Source organism: Oncorhynchus masou, chromosome 30 (genome assembly GCF_036934945.1).
Source record: "Oncorhynchus masou masou isolate Uvic2021 chromosome 30, UVic_Omas_1.1, whole genome shotgun sequence".
Lineage (NCBI taxonomy): Eukaryota > Metazoa > Chordata > Actinopteri > Salmoniformes > Salmonidae > Oncorhynchus > Oncorhynchus masou.
In genome coordinates, this window is record NC_088241.1 from 61,294,920 (window position 1) to 61,306,678 (window position 11,759).

Consider the following 11,759-nt stretch of genomic DNA (forward strand, 5'->3'; position numbering starts at 1 on the left):
ACGGGACGGGGGGGGGGGGATGGGACGGGGGGGTGCAAACTGGCCTGCAGATTTAAGGTGACAGCTCTTCTGAGACAAATAACATTGAGGCAATCCTGCCTGAGCAAAAATAAAATCTCTCTGACTGTACAACTCAAATGGAGAGAGTAGAAAACATGGTGCACGTGGTTCCGTTCTGAAGCCCTCTGTGTAGATGTCTCATATGAATTTGTCTTTTATATCTATACCATATCACATTTCTTATTTTAACAGGAGACAACAAACCTTCTCCAAGCATTAGGATGGAATAATGTAGAAAACACATTTAGCATGTAGTCATTCCTAAGGGTTATTAATGGGCAATAATTGACATGACACACAAGTCACTTGTTCCTATATCACAATATGTCTATAATGTAACATTTTCCTATATATTGCTTTTTCATCTTACATCTTATTGCCCATTAACCCTTAGGAATGACTACATGCTAAATGAGACCTAGTATCAAAATGATTCAGTCCTGATGCTTAGTGAATGAAAACGCCGGCAATGGCAGTATTTGTTTGACTTCTTTGAACGCTGAAAAAACGTTCCTTATCTGTCGCTGTCGGTTAAGGGATTTGTATGTATACTTAGGGAGAATTCCTTTGTTTATTTAAGCAATATTGACAGATGGGTAATTTTCACCTGAAGAGGTCTGTTTAATTCTGGCAGTGTCCTGGAAAGCCATGCCCTCGAGGACCAGCCCAAGCCTTAGACTAACATGACCACTGCCCCAGGCTCCTTATCTTTGCATGTTAACCCCAATTTATACTCAACATTAATATAAACGAACACCTAAGAGAAAAGCAAGCCCTCCGAGAAGTGCCCTGAGCTATAGACACTTTCCATGTTAATACAGCAGTTTAGTGTGCATATTTGTATTGTTATTGGGAGGGGGGGTAGTGTTCCATGAATAAGCAAAGAACCGCTTGTATTGAACATATTGAATATTAATTTGCCTCAACCGTGTGGTTCCTACACCCGTATCCTTCTGGTTTTGGTGTTAATGTACCCATCACTCTTCAGTCGTGGCCCATCATGCATTGCAATTAAGGAAATTGATGGAACCATGTCTCTCTGTAATATTTAACTGGAAGGCGTTCTACTACTGTACCTTCCATATTAACCACGGCAAGCTGGGAAATGGCACTAAATGTAGCACGGCAAGAATAGTTGGCATACTTTGTCAAAAGGATTTAAAAGGTGGTGAAGTGTGCTTTTTTTATTTTTTTTAAACAGTCATTATGTATAAACAGATGTTTGCCAGCTGCCAACCCACAATGCAGCGCTCTCAACAACATGAGATTCCTGTAGGACCCTCATAACAAAACAACTTCAGAGATAGGCCTATAACAGCTCTGTCTGAAGGAAACAAGATGGCTGACGAAATTCATGTGGGCAAAGTCATTCTGTTCCATACTAAAACCACAGTAGGTTTATGTCTCACTGTTTCTTTTTCCTCCCAGGCTAACATTTAAGTGTCTATGGCCTGCAAAAAAAGAGAAAAGACTGTAGGAACCAGCTGTGCGGTTGTACCATGCTGGCTAGGCTTCTGTAAAAGTCCCATTAAAGATACACAACTAAAGCTCCAACAGCTTGAATATTACCTCTCCGCAAATTATTTATGGCTTGGAAAAATGCTGATAAGCATCTAAACCACGTTCTAAATAAAAAACATTAATTGTTTTTTTTTCACTTTTGAATTATTTTTCACTTGTGCACTTTAACCATTGTTGACATGAGTGTTCCTCACTCACAATCAATTTAATTAACTTAAAATAGCAAGGTGCTGTTCTTGCCGCAAGTCCATGTGATGAGCAAAGGGAAGAAGAAAGATAGAGATGCCATTTCAATATCGGGCCTTCTCATTGGTGTAATATGCAATCAGCCCCCCCCCCCCCATTACCCAGAACACTTTTCCTTTGCTCAGCGCTCCTCGTCCACAAATGACTCCTCGCTCGCCAATATTGACCTAACTCCAAATTCAGAATATGAAGAAGTTAACCTTTAAAAATCACCTTGCAGGAACATTAATTGACAAACCTCCCCCTCGTATTTTATAAGTACTCAATAACTGCATGTTTGATTGCCGCAGAGAACGCATCATAGACTATGAGGTCATTGTAAGCTTTCAGAAATATGACTATGATTGATCTTGTCTTTGCTGTTCGGTGACGGGGTAGGATACGTCCTTGGTCTTTGTATGTTGCATGAAGAGATTGGTGCTTTCCCTGCCAGACGTTTCGGCTTTGCGAGAAAACCATTTCCAAAGTGTAACCATGTTTAATTATCCAAACGGATTATCACTAGTTTGATGAGATTTGTGGCATATGAAGTTTATGTCACACCCTGATCAGTTTCACCTGTCCTCATTATTGTCTCCACCCCCTCCAGATGTAGCTTGTTTTCCACAGTGTATTTATCCCTGTGTTTCCTGTCTCTCTGTGCCAGTTCGTCTTTTATGTTTCCAAGTCAACCAGCGTTCTCCTGCTTTTTGCATTCTCCTTTTCTAGTCCTCCTGGTTTTGACCCTTGCCTGTCTGGACTTTGTGCCTGCCTTGACCATTATGCCTGCCTGCCTGCCACTCTTTGGATTAATAAACATTGTAAGACTCCAACCATCTGCCTCCGGTGTCTGCATTTGGGTCTCGACTTGCGCCTTGATAGTTTACTTGATACTGTGCTAACTCTTTCTGCACAATCCTTTTTGCAGGTCCCATGCTTAAATATTGTATAACTGCAAATTACTGCAAAAACATTACAAAAATGGTAGTGAACTTGTCTACACCAACATGTAATTGTTGAAATAACTTCAACACTTCAATTTGTCTGACAGTTTGTTTCTTGTCTGCAGTTTGTCCCTGAAGGTGATTGGAGACATGAATGGGGCAGAGCCTCCTCTCAACACAAGACCTCGCCCAGGTCACAGGTCACCAGAGGAGTACCAGGAAGACAAAGCCACAAGCTCTAAGCTCTAACTCAGGGAGAGGAAGAGGAGGAAGCCTCTTTAGTGTGAGTCCAACACTCTTCATCTGTGCACAACTAAAAAGACAATTATCACCTGAACTGGCCACACCAATTGAAAGGACAGGGATTGTAGACATACCTCAGTGATGGACAGTGACTGATACATGTGGGATGTGTTTATGAATACACTCAAGAATACTCGCAGAACAGTTGAAATTCTGCCTGACGATTCGCATACTGATGATTCAGGCAGGAAGCTTGTCCCTTTTGTGATGCATAGTTTAGTAACATGGTCACATCATAGTAACATGGTTCCATTGGGCGGTGTGGTTCACATGATCACCCATACAGCACAGTCAGAATCAGGAGGCATAAACAGGCTGCCTATGCAGATAGAGCTATTCATTTTCCAATAAAGAAAGAGACATAATGATTCTGTGGGGCAAATGAATGAGGGTCATCAGGTCTTCATTGATGCCCTAAAACAATGAATCAGGGCCCAAGTGATAAAATATCAATATTGGCCCCACATTAAGCTGGATGATATTCAGTCCCTGGTTGATTTGTCTGGTGGCCGGTGCTTGACATGCTGAAGTTGGCCACAAATCAGCCAGTAATGGTCTATTCATCTATTCTATCTATTCATACACAATGATTCATTAAAGGTTGTGAGCTTATTAACATGTGTTGGTGGCGAGTGGCGTGCGAGATGAAATCGTTTGGCACGTGGCTGGGCTGTAAACGTTTTATAGATGACCTGTCATACTAAACCTCACAGTCCCCAATATCAGATCTTAATAACTTGTCATTTTCATTTATGATAATTCCTCTATATGGTTGGCTATTATAGCACCCTCAACTTGTTGATGAACCGGCAGGGACCTTTTGTGACACTGAACCCAGCCTGGGCCTTTTGGGACACTGAACCCAGCAGGGACCTTTTGTGACACTGAACCCAGCCTGGGCCTTTTGGGACACTGAACCCAGCCGGGACCTTTTGGGACACTGAACCCAGCCTGGGCCTTTTGGGACAGTGAACCCAGCCGGGGCCTTTTGGGACAGTGAACCCAGCCTGGGCCTTTTGTGACACTGAACCCAGCCTGGGCCTTTTGGGACACTGAACCCAGCCGGGGCCTTTTGGGACACTGAACCCATCTGGGACCTTTTGGGACAGAGAAACTGGCCTGGGTGCTCCTTTGACCTTTGTTTTGGCCTTGAAGTTGCTCCAAACCACTATAAACCATCATAGCCATGGCCTGAGGCCGCTGTACACACCATGCAGGAGGCAGACAGACAGACAGACAGACAGACAGACAGACAGACAGACAGACAGACAGACAGACAGACAGACAGACAGACAGACAGACAGACAGACAGACAGACAGACAGACAGACAGTGTCATCTCCTCTGTGATCCACCCCAGAAGCTGTTAGCCCCCTGCCTTAGCTTATCAAACCTCTCCTCTCAGAAAGAAAGATATCTGGTCCAGGTTAACAGTACATACAGAATAATTTGCAGTGTTCGGTTAAAACCGTTTAAATAGCTAGAAAAGTCTGTATGAATGAAGGTGTTGTGTTTTTTAGTGCACCACTCCAAACTGTATGGTGTTGACAGAAAGATGGATACCCCCACACTGTTTTCTTGTGCAATGTTTTGACCCTGAGGTCTTCATCAGTCTTTGCTGTATAGTGTTCTAGTTTACAGTACAGCAGGCTACAGAAGAGGCTAGAGTTAATGTACAATCTAGTCCTCGCTGTGTGATCCGTCCACTGTCCTCCTATAGCCTCTCTGTTCCCTTGTTTCCTACCCCTGATAGTACCCAGAAGCCTGTGGAGCTAATCTGCTCCAATTAGAGATCACTCCATTAAGAGTGACAGCGTCACACCCACCAATTCAATCAACTCCTCTAATGAACGCTAAGCAGAGCTCCCTGTCACTGTCTGTCACTCAGGGACCATGAAGACCCATTCTCACAAACACACATGCACACATGTGCGCACACACTTGAGCACACCGGCACACAGGTGAGAGGGGGGTTGCAGAGTTGTATGTAAAATAGGATCAGTGTTGTATTGCTTCCATTCCTCTCCTCTCCCCAACCTGGGCTTGGTTCCTACTGGTCTGGTGTGGCTTAGTCCCTATCGGTCTGGTCTGGATTGGTTTCTATTTGTCTGACAGTCGTTTTGGGTCTCAAATATACCTAAGTGGTAGAGGTGTATACAGATTTTTACTGTGAATTTAAACAACATATCTGGACGGCATGTCAATTCAGATGAAATTAGATATTTATTTGATCAGTATCTGAAGAAGTGTTTGGTATTGTGTCAATATTTGATTCATTTTATTGTTCTGTAATGCTGGACAGCACTTAAGAGTGCATACTGTACGATTGGTTAGAATATTATGTATTGCAATTGTACTGTTCATGGACATTTAAACTATGCAAGAATGATACTGTATTTGTCTATCTATGTGGTTTAGTTCATACATAGTATTTGCTATGAACTCTTTTCTCCCCCAACAGGTGTGTTTGTCCCTTCTCTTTCATTTGTTGACGGTTGTTAGTTTGGGATGCTGAGCAGTATTCACACATACGCAGTTCATCAACCAAGTTCGTATGCCCTGTGCAATATTCCTCACCAGAGGACACAAGGTACTCTGAAGGTTCAAATATTTGATTTCTAATGACAAACACTATTTCACCACAATTTACATTTCAAATCGATCCCTAGGAGCAATTATGTTATTTATTTATTTTTGCGGGGGGGGGGGAAGATACCCTCGGGTCTGTGCTGCTTCACATTTGCTGATTTAAGTTAAAAGAAAGCCTTTCTGCCGAGCTATCATAAAGGAACTGCAACTTTCTGAAGTAGGCTCGTACATCTGCATATTCCTAAAACCTGGGGATGTTGCTCGTGAAGGGTGGAGGGGGAGAGAAGAAAAGAAATAACGCTTTCTCTAATTCTATATTTATGTACCCCTCAGCTTGTGTTATTCACATAAAACAGTTTGTGTTCAGAAGTGCTGCGGTGATCGTTACTGCGCATGGGAGACACAGGGCGACTCTGCAGGCTGTGTTCCTGGGCTGCCGCGTGCTCCGTTCATTTGAAAGTGGTCCAACTAAATAAAAGGAATTCAAATGTATACTTGACTGTCAGAGGTGTTTCTGATGAGTTCTTGCTCAGGTCTCTCTCTCTCTCTCTCTCTCTCTCTCTCTCTCTCTCTCTCTCTCTCTCTCTCTCTCTCTCTCTCTCTCTCTCTGTCTCTCTCTCTCTCTCTCTGTCTCTCTCTCTCTCTGTCTCTCTCTCTCTCTCTCTCTCTCTCTCTCTCTCTCTCTCTCTCTCTCTCTCTCTGTCTCTCTCTCTCTCTCTCTCTGTCTCTCTCTCTCTCTCTCTCTCTCTCTCTTTCTCTCTCTCTCTCTCTCTCTCTGTCTCTCTCTCTCTCTCTCTCTCTCTCGTAAACAGAAAAATCCTTTTGATGAAACACTTTGCATTTTAATCATATATGACTATTCCAGTGTTTTATGGATATTTAACCAACTTCATCTGCACCATTCAGTTTCATTTGATGTTAAATATAATTGTAACTCAGGAAGAAGAAAGGATCTGTCTTTGTTGTGGCGAGCCCTTAGATCAAAGAGAACAGGTGTCTTCCTGCAGACATCTTACAAGGCATATTCAATTCATATACAAATGTACGTGGATATCTCAGCTCACTGTGAAGATACTGTAAGAATCTTAAACGTAATTTGAAAAAAAGCTGAATTATAACAGGAGACCTGTGGATTTCCTTACACGTACTATGACATTCTAGCACCATGTTAATTTGGCCTTTTACTTCATATTCACAATAGTATTAAATGCTGAGGTCCGAGGAGTAACTGAGGTCATTGGAGCAGTTTATTCATATAAGTCGCATATAAAATGTTCCATTTATATACAGCTAGGTCATTGTAGAAATACACTGTAACACAAACGCATATCCAGTGGAGGCTGCTGAGGGGAGGACGGCTCATAATAATGGATGGAACGGCGCACATGAAATGGCATCACACACATAGAAACCATGTGTTTTATACCGTTCCACTAACTCCGCTCCAGGAATTACCACGAACCCGGCCTCCCCAATTAAGGTGCCACCAACCTCCTGTGCTTTTGAATAAAATGGCCAACTCAAAAGGTTAGTTCACAATCTCACTGGGTCATTAAAGACAGATCATTTCTACTGTGGAAATGTACAGTTAGGCCCTCTCTAAGAACTGCCTTAACGCAAAAGTATATAAGACACCACTCTGGTGATTACGGTCCCTCACTATATGACTACTGCTATCCAGACCATTCTAGTGATTACACTTCCTCACTATATGACTACTGTTATCCAGACCATTCTAGTGATTACACTTCCTCACTATATGACTACTGTTATCCAGACCATTCTAGTGATTACACTTCCTCACTATATGACTACTGTTATCCAGACCATTCTAGTGATTACACTTCCTCACTATATGACTACTGTTATCCAGACCATTCTAGTGATTACGGTTCCTCACTATATGACTACTGTTATCCAGACCATTCTAGTGATTACACTTCCTCACTATATGACTACTGTTATCCAGACCATTCTAGTGATTACACTTCCTCACTATATGACTACTGCTATCCAGACCATTCTAGTGATTACACTTCCTCACTATATGACTACTGTTATCCAGACCATTCTAGTGATTACACTTCCTCACTATATGACTACTGTTATCCAGACCATTCTAGTGATTACACTTCCTCACTATATGACTACTGTTATCCAGACCATTCTAGTGATTACACTTCCTCACTATATGACTACTGTTATCCAGACCATTCTAGTGATTACGGTTCCTCGCTATATGAAACCCATTATCCAGACCATTTTCATGTCATCTGCCATTGCCCACTTAGCATTATTTGATTTAAAACAGAAATAGATCATATGGTGTAACAACAGAATATAGAGCATAGAAACAGAGTGAGTAGAATGTGCTGTAGATCCCTGCCATGTCTTTGTAATCATACATTCCACTTGCACTGACTCTTGAAACAACTCTGGTGCTTTAGTAAGCCAGGCAAAATACAGGATGCAAGGAGGTCAACATCATATTTCTGAAGAGTACCAAACATCTGGATGAATCATGTGTTTTTTTAAATGAGGCAGAGGCAGATGTCCTGCTCACAGAAAAATCATTTGCTAAAGAGTGAAAAAAAGATATATGAATATGCAAATTGTGGAACCTTGTAATGACTAGGGAATGTTATCTCCGTCTTTCATTACGCAGAGGTCATTGCTTAATGCAGACAGTGGGGATCGACCAGCTCTCTCTCCTTTTCTCCCCATGCCCCCCTGTCATCTCATAGCAACTTGAACAAAACTGCAGCCTGGCACGAAACACACGGACAGGGATAGGCATGCCACACACACACAGCTCGCATGCCACACACACACACATTTGCACACCACACATGAGAGGAGAGTGGGGGTTCACGTGACTCAACATACTTGGCTTGTAAGAGATGTATCTCTCCTGTCTTTCTGTGTGTGAATTCTAGGATGTGTGCACATAAACCACACACCATACCTTTTTGTTTGTCTTCCTTTTGATCAACTCTCATCCATCCCTGCTCCTCTCTCTCACTCTGCTGAGGAAGCTGTTGAGCTCTGTCTCTAGTGTACTAACATCTGTACTGAAGGCTAGCTGGCAGCCACCCTGCATTACTCAGACGAGCGTTAATCATTATGCATGACATCGTCTCCTCTACAGATAATCCCATGGTTTGAATGCAAAAATGTAATGAACTTCACGGTTCATCGTATCTGACATTTGCTTAATGAATGGGTGCATTTAAAGTACATAGGCCCCGGTCATTGATTTATATGCATGATTTGCACATACAGCTGTTAGATCCTGTAGGAAAGTCATCACTCAAAATGGACACGTTTCTACTGATACTGCGGGGTAATGAGACACTGTTCACCGCAGTAGCAGCCTGTGGGGAGGAGAAACAACCCAATTTGGTATAATCTTTTCTTCTTGGGAAACAGCTAGATAATACCAGTATCTTTATTGTCACGTTATTCAACTGGACGGTGTAAAATGTTATAATGAATCCGGTGGATCCCAGACACTGTTTTTTTTCGTAAAGCATTTTCTTTCCTCTCTTTCTCGACAAATAATGTTAAATGAGGATACAAATATTCCCAAACATGCATCCTGATTGCAACAGGGCACTAAAGCAGGAATGGGCCCCCTTTTTAGGCCCGCGGACCAATTTCAATTTTTTTTTTAAATAAACACTAAAAAGCAAGCAAACAAACAAAAACAACAAATATATATATACAGTGCATTCGAAAGTATTCAGACCCTTGACTTTTTCCACATTTTGTTACATTTCTAATTCTAAAAATGAATAAATAAAATAGATTGCTCAGCAATACCGATAATGACAAAGAAAAACCAGGTTTTCAGGAATGTTTACAAATGTAGAAAAACATAAAAACAGATTTACATACACTACCTTCCAAAAGTTTGGGCTCACTTAGAAATGTCCTTGTTTTTGAAAGAAAATCTATTTTTTTGTCCATTAAAATAACATCAAATTGATCAGAAATACAGTGTAGACATTATTAATGTTGTAAATGACTATTGTAGCTGGAAATGGCAGATTTTTTTTATGGAATATCTACATAGGCGTACAGAGGCCCATTATCAGCAACCATAACTCCAATGGCGCATTTTGTTAGCTAATCTAAGTTTATCATTTTTAATGGCTAATTGAGCATTAGAAAATCCTTTTGCAATTATGTTAGCACAGCTGAAAACTTGTGCTGATTAAAGAAGAAGCAAAAGAACTGGCCTTCTTTAGACTAGTTGATATCTGGAGCATCAACACTTGTGGGTTAAATTACAGGCTCAAAATGGCCAGAAACAAAGGACTTTCTTCTGAAACTCATCTGTCTATTATTGGTCTGAGAAATGAATGCTATTCGATGCAAGAAATTGCCAAGAAACTGAAGATCTCGTACAACGCTGTGTCCTACTCCCTTCACAGAACAGCGCAAACGGGCTCTAACCAGAATAGAAAGAGGAGTGGGTGGCCCCGGTGCACAACTGAGCAAGAGGACAAGTACATAAGCGTGTCTAGTTTGAGAAACAGCATCCCGGAGTCCTGCCTCTTCACTGTTGACGTTGTTGGACTGGTGTTTTGCAGGTACTATTTAATGAAGCTGCCAGTTGAGGACTTGTGAGGTGTCTTTTTCTCAAACTAGTCTCTGAATGTTCTTAACTGGCTTAGTCAATAGAGACTAAATGTATAGAATTGCAGGAAATTAACCATAAAACGTAAATTGGTTCTATACACTGTGTATATATATATATACACACATTACAAATGTCATTATATATATATATATAGGAGATGACTTCCACCTTCCACCAGGGAGATGACTTCCACCTTCCACCAGGGAGATGACTTCAGCAGGACAACAGCCTACAGCTCAATGCCAAAACTAAACTATGGATTTGCTAACCAAGAAGACAGGTTATGTTCCAGAGTGGAGATTTAAATCTACTTGAAAGTAGATTATTGTTCTGAGAAATGAATGCTGACCTGAACATAGTTGTTTAGCAATGATCAACAACCAATGTGAAGGAGCTTGAAGAATTTTGAAAAGAATAATGGGCAAATATTGCACATTCCAGGTGTGTAAAGCTATTAGAGACTTACCAAGAATACTCACAGCTGTAATCACTGCCAAATGTGCTTCTACAAAGTATTGACCTGGGGGTGTGAATACTTATGTAAATAAGATATATTTCATTTCCCAAAAATGTGCGAAAATGTGTAATAATGAGTTTTAACTTTTTCATTATGGGGTATTGTGTGTAGATGGGTGAGGATTTTTTAAATATTTAATCCATTTTGAATTTGGCCTGTAACACAACAAAATGTTGAATAATTCTAGGGATATGACTACTTTCTGAAGGCTCTGCAGAGATAGTAATATATTACTGTAATGCTTGGTCCAGTGGTGTAAGGCCATCATTATCAGTAGATGTTGTAGCAGCATTATTTGGAGTTGGGACAGAGAAAACCCTGGTGGAGCTCGGATCAATCTCTCACCTGGGGAATGAATGAAACATATTCTTATCACCAACCTATTGATTTTCCATGCACAAGCCCCTTATGTGCAAGAGGTTTTTTCATGTGCACGGCGCAAAGGGGAACGCTGCCTGCAGCACGCACACACACACACACACACACACACACACACACACACACACACACACACACACACACACACACACACGCACACATATTCATTTCTGTAGACACCCATAGGCATATACACACAAAATGCACACACCGGCATATTTAGTGGCTTTCCCATACATACATACATATATTTTTATTTTTTTATTTTTTATTTATTTCACCTTTATTTAACCAGGTAGGCTAGTTGAGAACAAGTTCTCATTTGCAACTGCGACCTGGCCAAGATAAAGCGTAGCAATTTGACACATACAACAACACAGAGTTACACATGGAATAAACAAAACATACAGTCAGTAATACAGTAGAACAAAAGTAAACAAAAAGTCTATATACAGTGAGTGCAAATTAGGTAAGATAAGGAAATAAATAGGCCATGGTGGCGAAGTCATTACAATATAGCAATTAAACACTGGAATGGTAGATCGGAAGAAGATGAATGTGCAGGTAGAGATACTGGG